The sequence below is a fragment of the Pomacea canaliculata genome, linkage group LG4 (genome assembly GCF_003073045.1).
Source record: "Pomacea canaliculata isolate SZHN2017 linkage group LG4, ASM307304v1, whole genome shotgun sequence".
Classification (NCBI taxonomy): domain Eukaryota; kingdom Metazoa; phylum Mollusca; class Gastropoda; order Architaenioglossa; family Ampullariidae; genus Pomacea; species Pomacea canaliculata.
In genome coordinates this window covers 7,703,260-7,720,812 of record NC_037593.1, presented here as the reverse complement: position 1 = coordinate 7,720,812, position 17,553 = coordinate 7,703,260, and the positions used below count along the sequence as shown (strand labels likewise).

The window sequence follows — 17,553 nt, the reverse complement described above, 5'->3', positions numbered from 1 at the left end:
GGATGCCAAGTCAACCGATATAACCAAACTGTGGCCACTATTGATGTGCACGCCCAAACATGCCCTCACCTGTGTTTTATTGCTGCTTAATTTAAAGCAAAGTCGATCGAATCAGTTGGAGGATGTCAGGTCGCCAACTTCAACCTCTAATTAAATGCTTTCGATTCGGTGACGTCTATTGACTAGGAATGAATGTGTTGAGGTCATCAGAAATAATTCCGTAACTAACTTTTAAATCTAACATTCATTTGTATTTCTCCCCTGGAGGGGAGGGGGCCAATCCTGAAGTTATGACATCACCAGGCCGACCCTTGGCAGAGAAGGAGCAAGTCCCTAAAACCCTCCATCTTATTCTCTAAATCAGAGAAATATATACATCCCCAGATGGGGCGGGGGACGTACGAAATATTCCACTGATAAGAACAAGCAAGGAAAGAAGTACCAGGGCTTCTCTTTGCCAATTTTAACTATTTTTATTCTAAAGAACTAGTCATGCTATAGCCAACTATTTCTGAAACACGGAAACAGTAGCATTTAGCTTTAAGTAATATTCAGGTTTGGTAACACAACATACTATTTAAATCATTTTTACTTTAAATTCCTGCATATCTGTAAAAGCAATTTATTTCCTAACTGCAGCTGTTATATTTTTATTTTTCCGTAGTTTTATTTACATTATTCTTTATACCCTAATGTAAGAATTACTTTTTGCAATGATATTTTGACTTTACACAGAGTAAAGTGTAAAAGGGAAACAACTTTAGATTTTCAGTAGTGTTAGTACATGGGAAGCAGCTCGCTACTAAATTTATGAAATGGCAGGCTAATTATAATAAAAGCATATAAAAATACTCATTTGATCTTATTCTGGACCAGGAGCGATGTTTTACTTTGCTACTTACTCTCAGGATACATTTACTACTTTCACTTTACAAAGTTTTAGTTGCTTAGAACGGTATCAGCATGAACCTATATACGTCCCTGGTGTCAGGATATAATTCCATATGCTCAGATGGTTTGATTCTCATTTGTATTATATTTTTGGCTAATACGCGATATCTTTAGAGATACACAGATCTCTGATTTAATAACAGAAGGAAGTCAACTTATCTGATTTTGAGTCCCTGTGTACTTGGTCTTACACACACACACGCCACAAAACGCTCTAAATTCTTTAGACAGTAGAAATAAAAGTAGACTTCATTTCTTACCTACATGCATAGAATGTATTGTTACAGCAAGTCACTGCACTAATATATATACACCTGCATGATTTCTGTTGCATCTAGAAAACTTTAAGAGTTTATAATAAAAAAATAATCGAAATAATGCACAGTTGATGGACTATAAATACATAGAAGTCTTTACTATTTTGTGGGCTCAGTCGAGCAATGGATATACTTTCTGAATACACATACATTATTCATATATATATATACATTCGCCCACACCTCATCACAACGCAATCACTCAGTATGAAATAAAGAATGTAATAACAAAAGAGTACATACAGGAATGGTTCACAAGTATGTCCAACATAATTTTAAAAACTTGTCTGTAGGTGAGTACGACAAGGTGATGGACATTGTAGATCACGTTCATACACATTCAGTCTCGTGCACCTCGATTTCACTCCAAGTGAAGATGTCAAAAAATGGGTGGACATGTACTGATCATCTTTGGTTGTCCTAGCGGACATATATTATCTGTAAAGTGTTTGAAACTGTGCAAATAAATTTATGAATTTCAGTTACAAACTATACTTTGTTGTTATTTTTGTTGCTCTTTTTCCCTCTCTTACTCGCTTTTGTTGGGTTGTCCAAAATTCAACAAACCACACCAGAGCCAAACTAACAGCGGTGTCTATACAAGCTCGAGCTTGTTTTGAAGATTGTAAAGACTTTTTTTTTTTTTTTTGATCAGGTATTCGCGACAACTAGCTTAAAGACTTTAAAGACTCAAATTCTTTGTTTTAAATAAATATTCCCCCCCCCCTTTTTTTTTGCCTTGTATTTGTATATGCATATGATAAGTTGTTTTGAAGATTGTAATGATTTTTTTCATTTTTTTTTGGGGGGGGGGGCGGGATCAGGCATTCGCAACAAATTCTTTGTTGTATATAAATATTATATCCATATTTATTTTTTGCTTTTAACTCATAAATTGTTTTGAAGATTGTAGTGATCTTTTTTCTTTTCTTTTTTTGGGGGGTCAGGTATTCGCAACAACTAGCCTGAAGTCTTTGAAGACTCAAATTCTTTGTTGTAAATAAATATTAAAACCCTTTTATTTGCTTGTATGTGAATATGATAAATTGCAATGTATATTTTTGGTCTGCCTTTGTGACAAATTCTTTGTTGTAAATAAATATTAAAACCATGTATATCTGCTTGTATATAATAAATTGATGAATCATGTCTATTTTTTTGTCTGGTGGTATTTACCAAGGGCTGAGAGGGGCTTTGAAGGGCTGAGAAGTGTTTTTAGGGTGGGGCTTTGAAGGGCTGAGGGACTATGAAGGGCTGCGAGGTGTTTTTAAGGTGGGGCTTTGGAGGGCTGAGGGAGTGAGTTCTCCCAAAACCCGAAAGGGGGCGATGCACTTTACGCTTCCCAAACACGCCGGGCTGGGAGTGTAACTTCCCTTAACGGCCCTATTTCTCAGCCAGAGAAACACTGATCGTACACTATTGTGTATGGGAACTGTCGACCTGTTTTCCCTTTATTCTGTTACATGAGACCAAACAGTGCTCATTAAGAATAATCAGCTCAGTTTACTAACTGTAGTCAGGTTCAAAATATCCCTGGATTTAAAAACTAAAATTTTTACAAAGTAAACTGATTTCCATTTACTGTAAGCTTTATTAATGTCTTTAAAAGAAATCAGGTAGCGGAACTGATTGTAATAATGATTAACTCACTTCTGGCATGAAGAAATTTGATTCCAAAATAATTTGTAACTTGTGTACGCCAGTCGCACCAAGGGAAACCACTCTACAAGACAAGAGCTGTTCTGTGATGTCATCAGAACGTGCCGAGAGGTAACGGTCATCGTTTCCAAAAGAACACTTCGTTGCTACCTCCACAATCATAATAATCACCTGTGTTAGGTTTTCATACTTAGGCATCGAAGCCAGAAAAAAAAGTGTGCGCTTACCCTATACCACTACCTTACATTACTGGACTAGTACGCAAAAAACACATTTGATAAACAGCTGCAGATGAAACAAGCAATAATTAAGATTAAATTACATGTAACGGAAAAATAATTTTACTGACGTTTCCGAATCATTTGTCACTTGCTGTCATCATCGTCACTTACTTAGTACCGGTCGACTCTTAAGGCTCCAGTCGTCGGAGAGGGGGAGAGAGAAAGCAATGAGACCACGAACTTGCATACACGTTAATGATGAGACGTATTAGCAGTGAAAGCTCGCCATCGGGGCCGATCTTGAGCACCTCTGAGGAAATCCTCCCTTCTGACAGCCTGTCCCCTCTTTAATGTTATCACGCCATATCTTTTACTTACCAGCGGACGCCCTCCCTCCACATACCCCAGGACTCTGGTGGGATGCCAAGTCAACCGATATAACCAAACTGTGGCCACTATTGATGTGCACTCCCAATAATGCCCTCACCTGTGTTTTATTGCTGCTTAATTTAAAGCAAAGTCGACAGAATCAGTTGGAGGATGTCAGGTCGCCAACTTCAACCTCTAATTAAATGCTTTCGATTGGGTGACGTCTATTGACTAGAAATGAATGTGTTGAGGTAATCAGAAATAATACCGTAACTCTCAAAGCTGACATTGATTTGTTTTTCTCCCCTAGAGGAGAGTAAAGAAATCCTGGAGGTACATCACCAGGCCGACCCTTGGCAGAGGTGGCGCAAGTCCCTAACCCTCTGTCTTGTTCTCTAAATCAGTGTAATATCGAAGTCCCCATGTGTAGGGGGCGTATCAGATATCAAGCTGATAAGAACAGTGTTTTGTGCTTCATCGTTTTGACACTTACGTAGATCGCGCACCTAAGATCAGTTTAAAAGAACCAAATACCCATTGGACGAACGATGACCGACCTACAATGAAACACGGAAAGAGTTGCATTTAGCTTTACGTAATATTCAGGTTTGGTAACACAAAATACTATTTAAATAACCTTTACTTTAAAAGTTTTGCATAAATGTAAAGCAATTTATTTCCTAACTGCGGGAGTTATTATTTTTTTTATTTCTTCCGTAGTTTTATTAACATTATTCTTTATACCCTAATGTAAGAATTACTTTTGCAATATATTTTGACTTTAGATAGCGTAAAGTGTAAAAGGGGAAACACTCTAGATTTCAGTAGTGTTAGTACATGGAAGCAGCTCGCTACTAAATTTATGAGATGGCAGGCTAATTATAATAAAGCATATAAAAATACTCATTTGATCTATTCTGGACCAGGAGCGATGTTTAACTTGCTACTTACTCTCAGGAACAATTTACTACTTTCACTTTACAAAGTTTATTTGCGTCGAACGGTATCAGCATGAACCTATATACGTCCCTGGTGTCAGGATATAATTCCATATACTCAGATGGTTTGATTCTCATTTGTATTATATTTTTGGCTAATACGCGATATCTTTAGAGATATACAGATCTCGGATTTAATAACAGAAGTGTGACATAAGGCAAGTGTTGGCCTTATTCCCAAAATGAACAATCCGTAAAAGGTTTAGTTCCGGTTAAGAGATTCAAAATATACTTGGCGGGAGCCGACAAGAAGCTGTCTCTTGTGTTTTCTAACTGGACAGTTTAATGAGTGCCACCCTTCTAATACCCACAAACCAATAACACAACATGGTGTCAGAAGTGAGCAGCAAAGTGCTAGCTGTGTGATTTCTCCAGAAACTTTCAGGTGGCACGTTTTTCTCATTTTGAATATTGCGTCGTACGTTCGCAAAGTGACATTTCTCGCAAGATGGCGGAGACACATCAGAGACACACTCACTGCAAACGTTCCTGTTCCCTCAAAGCTGGATTTGTCTTCTAACATTGAAGTAAATTGGAAAAAAATTTATTCGTCAGTGCAGAACTATGAGGTAGCTACGCGCCTTGATAAAGAAGATTCAGGCTTATCGTTGTGCAGTTCTATTAGCTTGCATTGGTGAGGACGCACAAAATCTATGAAGGATTATCCTTTGCAGAAGGGGAGAACGACAAAGATATTCAGACTGTCATCGACAAGTTCAACGACTTTTGTTTGGGTAGCACACATAGATGTATGAGAGCTACAAGTTCATAGCCGAAACCAAAACATGGATGAGTCAGTTGATACTTACGTCGCAGTTTTCACGCAAGTTAGCAAAATCATGTGATTTCAAAGATGTTGACCGCATGATTCGTGACAGACTTGTGATCGGTGTTCAAGATGACACTATGCGTGAAAAATTGTTGCAGAAGAAAACACTCAAGCTTCCAGAAAGCAATAGAAATTTGCAGAGCTCATGAGACGTCCAAGACTCAAGCACACTCGATGTTGGCAAGCAACAGCGAGAAAGTACAGTTGAGAAAACATCAACAAGATTCAGAAAGGTCAGCGAAAAGTTCGTTGCGGTACGAAGCCAGGCCTTCGGGGAAACCAGAGACTAAGCCATGCTCTAGATGCGGAAAAGGTCCCACAACAGAGATGTTGTCCTGCAAAGAACGCTAAATGCAGAAAATGTTCCAAGATTTGGTCACTACGCTGCAGTCTGTCGCTCTTCAGGTTCTTCTACGATTCACACAGTGAAGAGAAGAAGAAGACGAAGAAGCTTACATGGTATGATTGTAGGCAGTGTGACAACAGATCCTTGGAAAGTCAGTCTCCTGATGGAAGACACAGAGAATATGTTTAAGCTTGACACCGGAGCTGATGTTACCGTCGTACCTCAGACCGCAGTTCCAGCAGCCAAGCGACCATGCAGAAGGTGCGCAAGAAACTGTATTGGTCCAGGTCGTGTTGAATAGCTGTGGAAGGCATGTTCAATGCAAAACTGACATACAAGAATGTCTCTGCACTGCAGATGTGTATGTCGTAAAACACTTGAAGAACCATTGCTAGGTCGACCAGCCATTACAGCTTTGAAGTTGATTGAGAGAATCAACACAGTTATAGAGGACCACGAAAAACGTACAAGGAAGAATTCCCAAACTTTTCAGAGGACTAGGAAGTCTACAAGATCCTTACAAGATTCGTCTGAAAGAACAAGCTGTTCCATATGCAGTAGCAGCTCCAGACGCTACCTTTGCCCTTGAAACAGAAAGTCAAGGCAGAATTGGATCACTTGAAGAACAGGGAGGATTCGCACAGTCACCAAGCCCAGTGATTGGTGCGCCCCAATAGTAGTGGTGCCCAAAAGCGACGAAAGAGTCAGAATCTGCGTCGATCTGAGCAAACTAAATGAAGCAGTTCGCAGAGAGAACTACCCGTTACCGTCAACAGATGAACTGTTAGCCCAGCTGTCAGGAGCAAAAATGTTCACAAAGCTTGATTGCAAAAAGGGTTTCCATCAACTTCCACTGGATGAAGGAAGTCAGGAGTTAACAACCTTCATCACACCTTTTGGAAGGTACTGTTATACACGCTTACCCTTCGGGATAAGTTCAGGGCCAGAAGTATTTCAACGACGAATGTCTCAACTTCTGACGAACCATGAAAATGTGATTTGTGACATTGACGACCTGCTCATTTTCGGTAAGAACAAGCAAGAACATGATCGTTTACTTGAAGAAAGTGATTGTCGACGCTTCAAGAAGCGGGCATTACCCTGAACGACGAGAAGTGCCAGTTTGCCAAAGAGAGAAGATATCCTTTCTCGGGCACATCATATCGAAAGATGGATCGCCATCGACCCAGAGAAACTGTTCTGCTGTGAAGAATTTTTCCCAAGCCAGACAACATTTCTGATCTCAGAAGATTGTTAGGAATGGTTAACCACGTTGCGAAGTTTGCAGGCCCTAACCTCGCAAACGACAGCAAACCGCTACGTGACTGCTCAAGAAAAACATAGAGTGGTGTTGGACACTGCTCAGAAACCTCGTTTGAGAAGATTAAGAAACAGCTGACTGAAGCTCCAGTGTTGGCACACTATGGTACTGACAAAACGACCGTCGTCTCAAACAGATGCTTCATCTTCGGTCTCGGTGCAGTATTACTTCAGAAACAGTCAGATGGTCACCTCAAGCCAGTTTTCTACGCTTCAAGAAGTATGACGGAAACTGAGCGCAGGTACGCGCAAGTTGAGCGTGAAGCACTCGCAGTGACTTGGGCGTTGAAAAGTTCTGTGACTACATCACAGGACTTCGTGATCTGACAATCGAAACGACACCAAGCCATTATTGGCTCTACTGAAAACAAAGAACCTGAAGATCTACCTCCGAGAATTCAGAGATTCCGCATGCGCCTGATGAGGTTCAAGTACAACATTGTCTACACAAAAGCAAGAATCGTGACTGCTGACACACTCTCACGAGCCCCAGCAGAAACGCTCAGACAGATGAGAGAAGTGAAGAGGAAGAGATCTTCATCAAGCAAGTGATTCAGAGCTGCCAGCGAGTGAAAAAACGCATCGAAGAAATCAAGAACGAGACTGCAAGAGATACTGTTTGTAAAGACAGTGCTGTATTATCTCCACAATGGATGGCCACGTTCTAGTCCAGAACATGAAGAACTGAAAGCGTTTTGGACAGTACGTTTCAGAAGTCACAGAACATGATGGACTTCTTCTCTACAGATCAAGACTGATCATCCCTGAAGTACTGAGAACAGAATCTCCACAGACTTCACATTGGACATCAAGGCATCGTAAAATGTCGTGCCTGGCCAGAGAGAGCGTTGGTGGCCAAAGCTTTCTAAGCAGATAGAGTCCATGGTACAGAAGTGCACAATTTGCATTCAAGGAGAGGCCAATTCCCCTGAGCCACTCATTCCCTCTGTCACACCAGCATTCCCTTGGCAGAAGTTGGCATGGACATCTTTGAACTGAAAAAGAACAGTACTTACTAGTGGTGACTATTATTCACGTTATATTGAGTTGGCACACTGAAGAATACTTCGCGGAACAGTCATCAACCATGTTAAGAGCATATTTCCCGCCATGGAATTCCACAAATCGTCATCTCAGACAACGGCCGCAGTTCTCCAGCAAGCAGTTCCAAACGTTCGCTCAACAGTACGAGTTCACTCACACACAACAAGCAGCCCGTACTATCCACAAGCGAATGGCGAAGCCGAACGCGCCGTTCAAACTGTGAAATCAATCTGAAGAAGGCAGATGATCCTTATTTAGCGATTCTCACATATCGCGCTACGCCACTTCAGCAAGGTCTCAGTCAGCAGAACTGTTGTTCGGGAGAAGACTACGCACCATGTCCCCACAATACCATCTCAGTTTCCGAGAAAAGGAAAAGAAAGGAAGGACTTTCATAAGAAAGACGAGATGCAGAATTGAAATATAAACAGAACTTCGACAGAGCACACCGCTGCCAGACCAGCCGCTGAGTTGGAACCAGGTCAGCCAGTTTGGGTGAAGCCAACCCAGGACACCAGGGACAATCATCAAGTTCTTCCAACAGGTCATATGAGGTAGAGACTCCCTACGTCGCCAACGACGCAACCGCCGTCTTTGATTCCCAGAGATCTCAATCCCGAGAATCCCAGACCTATCCCATTAAGACTCTTAGTCGTCCTTATTCCAACAAACCCAAAGTCCGAAGAGGATCTCGACCCCTTGTCTGGTACACACTCAGACGATCCAGACATCCTGTTGCCAATCCAGAGCCATGTCCAGGAGCCGCAGCCAGAAGGTGCCAGCGTCCAAAGTCATCGCTCCTCCAGACCAGCCCTGTCAAGACTACCAAGAGTGGTCGCATCATCAAGATCCCACAGAGACTTGACTTGAAATGATTGACTCGAATCAAACGCACATAGACTTGAATAGGAAATTCAAGAATATTAAAATTAATGTTAATTAAGTTATATTGAAACAATGTCCATTTTAAAGAAAGGTGTGACATAAGGCAATTGTTCGGCCTTATTCCCAAAATGAACAATCCGTAAAAGTTTAGTTCCGGTTAAGAGATTCAATATACTTGGGGCGGAAGCCGACATGAAGCGTGTCTCTTGTGTGTTTTCTAACTGGACAGTTTATGAGTGCCACCTTAATACCCACAAACCAATAACACAACAAGAAGGAAGTCAACTTATGTATTTTGAGTCCCTGCTTACTTTGGTCTCATACACCACACGCCACAAAACGCTCTTAAAATTCTTTAGACAGATTAGAAATAAAAGTAGACTTCATTTCTTACCTACATGCATAGAATGTATTGTTACGAGGCAAGTCACATGCACTAATATATTACACCTGCATTTTCTGTTGCATCTAGAAACTTTAAGAGTTTATAATAAAAAATAATCAGGAGTGAGGGGATGCGGCGGACAGTTGATTACTATAGAAGTCCATAGAAGTCTTTACTATTTTGTAATAAAAGATATATGGTACATGACCGCATGCTCTTTATGAAATCTATAATTGGAAATATTCAAATAAATTAATGCTTATACGTTATTTATGTTCTACATAATAATACTTCATTGTGCTGGCAAAGATGTGATTGAAGATTGTGATGCTGCATTAGAGGCCGCTGACCGCTGTAAATGGTTCGTATTGTGGCTCAGAGTCGCGCAATGATAACTTTCTGAAACCACATACATTCACATTTGCCTCATACAACACAATCACTCAGTATGAAATAAAGAATGTAAACAAAAGAGTACATACAGGAATGTTCACAAGTTGATGTACCAACAATATCTTAAAAAACTTAGTTTATCTCTCTCTCTCTCATCGCTGTCTTTCCGATTTCTTGTAAGCGTGTTTAAAATGGTGTCTCGCCTGTGCCAGGGAAGAATGATACACAGTTGCTAAACTCTTTTACCAGCGGTCAGTTTTCCACTAATGCTACCCTGGTCCGAAGATCACAGCGGAAACTAAACGAGCAATAAAAAGACGTCTTTCTCAACCGAACGTAACTTGTGTGTTGGCGACGAATTTAGAAATAAAATGAAACGGTTTGCAACTGAAACATGCTGTCAGTGGTTAGACCGCAATTTAATGTATGCTCCATTAATAGAGAAAAAAAATAAGGAAGAAAAGATGACAATGGAAATGCCACAAACACAAATACAACGAATTTAAAACTTTATTTTTATTGCTTTCGTCCTATCTGTCTTTATCTCTCGCATATCTTTGCTCTCATAAGGATGATGATTCTTCACATATTTTCAGTTTAATCCTCTGGTGACTGACAAATCAGTACAATCTGTCTGTTGGACAGTGGCCAATAGGTTCGTACCTTAACAAAATGGCCAACAATTCACACCGTGATAACACAAAGCCTATTCACCAAACAATAGCGCCATATGTTTGTCTGTTGGTGAGTACGACAAGTGATGACATTGTAGATCACGTTCATACACATTCAGTCTCGTGCACCTCGATTTCACTCCAAGTGAAGAATTTCCCAAAAAAATGGTGGACATGTACGATCATCTGTTGGTTGTCCTAGCGACATATATTATCTGTAAAGTAGAGTTTGAGAACTTGTGCTGCAAATAAAATTATAGATGAATTTTCCAGTTGCAAACTATACTTTGTTGTTAGTTATTGTTGCTCTTTCTTCCCTCTCTTACCCGCCATTTTATAATGGGTTGTCCAAAATTCAACACACACCAGAGCCAAACTAGACACCGCGAGGTTGTCTATACAAGCTCTGCCCCTCTACCTTTTCCTTTCGATTTTATCGCACATTTACAGCTTATACTTCCAGATTGTATTATTTGCGGACTGCTAGCGGCCAATCGTCTCCAATTACTACCCGCACAAAAAAGGCGGTAGAGACACAGGCCACCGACCGACCTAGTTCTGGCAATTAAAAGTCTTCCCTCACCCGAGCCAGTCCTTGCTTGAGGTTTGAGCGCTAAGGTGAAATAACTTCTATATGTAACATACCATCAGGTTAGGACTGGATTATTCTCCACAAACAGAGAAAAAAGAATACACAAAGGAGAGAAGGATGAACCAGCGCAAAATGATCAAACAACATAAAGACAGACTGAATAAATTTCAACCTTTGCTTTTTTTTTTTTCTTTCTCTATATCTTTTATTTTTATTTCCTCATAAGGGTATCAATATATTTTCGCTTGTAGTTCGTGATTACAGGTACGGTCTATGGTGAGCCGTGGGGGAATTGTTAGCCTTCGCTTACGTAACGGGTGACGTAGTTTTTCGTTGCCCCGACTGGCTCGGTGTCGGGTGTAACGAGTAGCTAGACGATAGCGACAGTCGGAGGCCACTGTGGTGCCTGCTGCCCACTTCACAGTTGACCGGAACCCATACTCTAGGTAATCATTGCTTAAAGGCCGAAGTTTTGTGTCCGGAGGAAAAGACAGTGGTACTCGCCCGTGCACGGGAATGTAGGAGTACACGCGGTGCTGACTATTTGTTGTTCCAGTCGTCTCAAATTACTACTTACCTGGACAAAGGCGGGGTAGAGATCAGACGGCACCGCCGAGTGGCCTGGCCATAAAACGTCTTCCTACCCGACCCATCTTACGCCGCAGGGTGCTGAGCGATGAGGCGAAACGCTTCTATGTGAACCTACTGTCAACTGGCTCTACATTCGCCTAGCAAGCAATGTCTTCTGAGCTGAGTACTTGTGTTGCCCGGTCGAAAGCTGAAGTGAAACGGTTTCCAAGCTGAACAGCAATGAACTGAAAGTATTAAATATTATTATCCCCTCCTTATGAAAAAAGAAAGATGTGAAGGAAGACAGTATGTTCAGATAGAAGCGTTTCGCCTCACTTTCTTAGACCCTACATCAAGTACTAGTCGGCTGAGAAAGGCGTTTTATTGCTAAATATAGTTGCAACTGAAATCGTTTAATTATTTTACACAGTTTCAAAACCACCTTCGATCCCCCTTTCATCTCATATTTAGATCAACATTCAGAACCACTGAAAGTCCACGAGCTGAGGCGCCAGTCTTGCAGAGGTTCGCTTTTCTACTTGTGCCAGTTTTTTTTTTATCCCAACTTTATATAACTTTTAGCAACGTCCACCTCTCCGTTTCGATGTTTCTTACAACTCTAGTTCTCACTAACTTATTTAATTGCCAGGTACGGCGAAGGAACTTCCTTTTGAATGGATGCATCTGAGGCATTTCATACTTTCATTACATCCTCTCGCACCCACACCAGTGGTGCTCCTGGCTGCACATGTCATCCTCCGTTAGGACAACCAAACATGATCAGCACATGTCCACCCATTTTTGAAATCTTCACTTTGACCAGCAGCGTGCACGAGACTGAATGTGTATGCACGTGACCTACAATGTTATTCACCTTGTCTGTACTCACCCAACAGACAAATATGGAACGCGTGGGGCCCGCTGTTGTAGATGGTGGATGGAATCTGTGTTACAGGTAGTGTAATTGTTGCCTATATTGTAAATACGAACATTGCACTCAAAACAGATATTTCTATGTCAGTCACCAGGGAAAATATTGAATATCATCATCCCTTATGAGTATGAAGAAAGATATAGAGAGATATAAACAGATAGACGAAAGCATTCAAAATAAAGTTTTAAAACTGCGGTTGTCTTTGTGTTTGTGTCATTTCCGCTGTTCATCTGCTTTCTCCCTATTTTTGTATTTGATGGAGAATACATTCAATTGTCGGTCCTAACCCTGAACAGTATGTTCATCTGCAAACGCTTTCACTCCAGCTTTCTAACATGCCAACACCAGTACTCGCTGAGAAACACGTTTTATGGCTCGGTTTATCGCTTGCGATCTCCACCCTGCCTCGGGGCCAGGGTAGATTTAGGGAAAACTGACCGCTGGTACTGACCCCGTGTACTCTCTACCTTCCCTCGCACGGGCGAAACCATTTGAAAACACGCCCATTTCGACTTCGGCCTTTAAAACTAGACATTCCGTTTTCTACACAGCACCAGTTCAAAGTGGTGAAGAGAGAGTTAGAGTGAGAGTGGGATGTACATTGATGTTTTATCTCAATAATTATCTGTAAGGATATAACATCGAAAAACAATTTCCTATATGCTTCATGAGGAGCGACGAGGAGGTCAACAGTACTGTCGTACTTGTAATACTAAAACAAACACAATTCCACTACATCCCAGCATGTACGAGAATTGATGACGATCGAAGCTTGAGACCGGTAAAAGAGGGAAGAGATGTAAGAATGCATACCACAACACCTCTGCTGCAGCCACTGATGTACGATGCACACTCCGGTCTTTGACATACCTCAGCCTGTGAGTTAGCTTGTGTATGGTTTGGACAAGATCCGAGTGTCTATTGAACGGAAACCAACCCTACAGATGTACATCTCAAAGTTCAGACTGCGAAGAAGTGTCAAACAAAACTCTATAATACACTGCTCATGGCTGTTACTTCTGGTACAACTGTCTTGTCAGAGTGTAGACGTACTGTTGATACTAAAGTCACCTCGGAAATTGTAGGGTAGCACGACATGAGAGTCAAACAAAAACTCGCACCATGTCAAATTTTGCAGGCAATGAAGGGAGAGATGTAAAACATGAACCCTTCCGCCAATCCCCTCAAAAAATGTCTCTTTGTGGAGATTTTTAGCTATAAATTTGGGAGTATGTAAGAAAACCATGCATGTTGTTCCACACAATGTACATCACTTAATTGTGGTATGCTAAAAAGGTTTCAGAAACAGATCCTTATAATTCACTGCGACCCTGTCCTGACCATGAGCGTGCATAACCTGCGTCTGTGTTTACCTTGACTATGTTACATGCGAATATGGCTACATGGTGTTTGTGATTCCACTTATGAGGAAAGGTTTGTCTATCACTTCTATAAAGGGCTGTAAGTAATCATTGAAAATCGCATAAAAACTTTATTATTATTATTATTATATTATGTTCTAATAACAAGCAGAGGTATCACTGCATCACTAATGCAATCACCGCTGCCCACAAGACCGCGTGCATATCAACAATCAGCTCGAGCAGTTCCAAAGACAGTAGGCACGAGCACCAGAGAAGTTTCCAGTGTCGCGACAGTCGTGCACGTGCCTGCTTCTGGCGAATATCAGGCAGCTAGCATTTCGTCTCGGGATCACTGACAGGAAGGCACGTGAGAGCGACATTCTTAAGCGACACCATTTAGATGCCAGCTCATGCACTGGTTATTTTAGCGAGATTTCCGTTCTCTTTTCTCAACTTGTTCTGTGATTGTCCTTGTCACCTAATGTGTGGTGTGACGTGTTGCTCCTAAGTCTCTAATAAGAATGTGCTGCACGCACACGAATAATTGAAGAAGTTCTGAAGAGAGGGAGTGGGGTTTGAGAGATGTATCGAGAAAAAGGAACTATACTCTCCTATTTCCGTTTAAAAAAAATGCTGTTGTTATAAGTGGGGCATATAATTTGTGGCTTCAAAGTTTTAAAAAAATTACAGTGATGTTGCTAAGCCACACGTTTACAAGCTCTGGAGATAAACGATTTTTCTTTCCTGCGGAGGTACATCTGTCTTTTGGCTGACATGTGTGATCGTATAGCGAGCTTTCCTCTTGTGTCTTGTAATTAATCTGATTGAAAGAGTTAACTGAGTCCAAATTTTGGACTTCTTCGGTTGCATGCAGCCTGGAAGTAATCTACGGTAGTATATTTGTACTATATTAGACGCTTGTGCTGAGGAACAGTGTTGAAAGGGCGGGATGGTGGTGACCTCTACTTGAGGATTGGGTGGAAGAATGTCAAGACGATACACGGAGATAATGGTGGACCTTCAGCATCATCACCAAAATAGAGAGAATATATATAGAGAGGTCAGAAACGAGCACGCTTTTCCCCTATATAACCGAGTCTCAAGATATATACGAGAAAAGATTCCCCATCGTGTTACACACCTTCCGTCGCTGTTTCTTGCCCGCACAACCGAGTCTTGCTAGCTCGAAGTGGTTAATCTGACCCTCTGTGTTATCATTTTCGTTTCCCCAGCCCTGGGAGAGTATTAAATGAGAAGATGAAGTACATCGCTGCTTCTCGTTCCTTTGTCGTCAGTTGCGATTAACGGGCGGTGGAGGCTTGGTAAGAGGATAGTAGAGATAGAGATAACGCTGGTGGTCGAGGTGGCAAGAAGGGCGTCGCGGTCATGAGAGGTTCATCTACGTGGCTGGCTGTCACAGATGGGTGAGCATGTGTTTACTAGTGTATTCTTTTGCCTGTAGCTGAATAAGCTCGTTAGTATATAAGGAAAGGTCCGTCATGAAACGGTGGTTGAAGGGTTTGTTTGTGGGTGGTAAACTCTAGAGAGAGAGAGGGTGAACTGTGGGTGGGGACTTGGCATTTGGCATTCACAAGCTACCCAGTAGAAGCAGAAATAATAAGCGACTCTCGTCACCAAGCCACGACCGGATTCAGCCCACTGGCGCCGGCGCAGGGCAGGATATTCTTGGACCTGATTCTCCGTTTTAGAGTCCTCATGATTTTTGGCTCGTGGACAATCCATCTCGTAAACAAGCTCTTGGCGCCAGCTGCTTTCTGGAACCACGCCATTGAAATACTGGTCAACTCCTTACACTCGTTTCTGTGTTTTCTTTTCGGTTTCGTTCGCCGTGGGGTCTGATCCAGAACAAATGTTTTAGGTGGTGACACCCACAGCCGTAGGTTCTCTAGTGTGCTCATGATGGATCTTTCATCGCTAGCACGCTTATATATGAGATAGAGAGCGACTTCTTTTCCTTCTCTAACTCTATCTTTTGAAAACCGTGCATCGTTCGCAGTGCCGTATTTGAACAAGCCCCACCTCTTTCAGTGAGTATCCTCGGTCTCATCCTTTTTTCTATCTTCTTTCCCCTCTTCTCTCCCCCTACTTATAACGCCAGACGTTTGCCTACTCGTGCTGCTCTTATCTTGAATCTCCTGAACACACTTACTAGCAGCGAAACGTGCTCTATAAAAAACATTTATTATGTCAACTTTCAGACTCGAGACAATCCCCGAGCGAATACTTTCCTTATGGACTGTGTCAAGTACCACAAGAAAATGGCTTCTGCGAACAGAAAAGTGGAGGCCCTTTTGCACCCAGCTGGCCACACCCGTGTACAAGTGGTCCAGACTTTCGCGGTAACAGACCGATGGGCCCAAGGACCCATCCAAGATCTCTACGCTCACTACGTGTCTCCTCCAGTAAGTCAGTTTTTTTTTTTTCAAAATTCTAAAGTATTCGCTATCTACGCTTACTGATCGGTCCACATATAGTTTTTTGAAGAGCCACGTGAGATGGGAACAATTGTAAATGAAATTGTTCTTGAACTTACTACTCTATCGCTCACTCCAGGTTAAACACAGTGTTGTGTGTGTCGCGCGCGTGGGAAAGTGGCTCGCATCAAAGAACAATTTTTGTATACATATTGGAGTTGTTTGAACACGTGGTGTGCGTATGTTTGTGTGTTTGTGTGTACAGATCGTGGCCTATGGCGTCTTCGCTCGTAGGAGATCTTTGTGTGTTATCCTAACACCCGAACGGTGGACACCCTACGATGACTTGCTGTCGGTCATGCGGGTCTGAATGTAAGTTACTTTGGATAGATAACTCTTTTAGTGTCACACATCTTAAAAAAGTTTTAGAAAAAAAGTTATGGGCTTAAATAATGCATGCTACTTGTCTTAAATTACAAACATTGATTAATGGTTTTCCATACAATGATACTTTTTGATGGAAGCCTTAATTTTGCCCATAAGAATTTGAAACAATGTTACAGTTGACATTGCCAAACTACTTGCTTACCCAGTCACGACTGTAGGGATGAGATTTATCGATAAATGTTTTTGCTAAAAGAGATACTGTAGTAGATTTTTACATTTACTTAATATCAACAAAACCCAGTTAAAATCTGGTGAATACTAGCTTAAAAAATTTCAGGTTGAATGGAAGTAGTTAAAGCGTATACAAGGCAAATCAATCTACGGATAGATAAGAAGGATTAAATAAAACGATCAAGAAATCCGATCCTGAAGCATGTGGGTTTTATTCTTGTCGAAAGAATGTGGAAAGAAAGGCACGTCCAAACGCTTTCTGAACTGTCAGACGACGAGAACAGTTGTTCTAACGTTCGCATGTTGTTCCCTAAAACCATTGGCCTTAGCTTGTACTTATCATTTTGGTCGAACCTAGACATGCTTCCCCATCTCCATACACCGTCGACTTTGTTGACACGTTGTTGACACGTTGTTGTGCAGTGATGGACCTTGACATCGTGTTTTTCTATAACCAACTTTGGACCAGATTTTTTCTTACGCAGCTATCCACGTTCAGTTCCTCGCGGATTAATAATGACGATGTGAGAGTCCCAACGTCGCAGCCGTGGAAGATATAACACTTCCGGGTGGTCAGCAGCTGCCAGAAGCATGTGCCAGGGTTTTGTGGGAGCCGTGACGTCACTTACTACTCAGTGGAAGCTGGTCA

At 41.6% G+C, this 17,553-nt stretch overlaps 1 pseudogene; it reads right to left on the bottom strand.

Annotated features, from left to right (window-relative positions):
- Positions 1–3,828: 3,828 nt before the first annotated feature.
- Positions 3,829–4,010, bottom strand: LOC112563432 (annotated as a pseudogene).
- Positions 4,011–17,553: the final 13,543 nt, after the last annotated feature.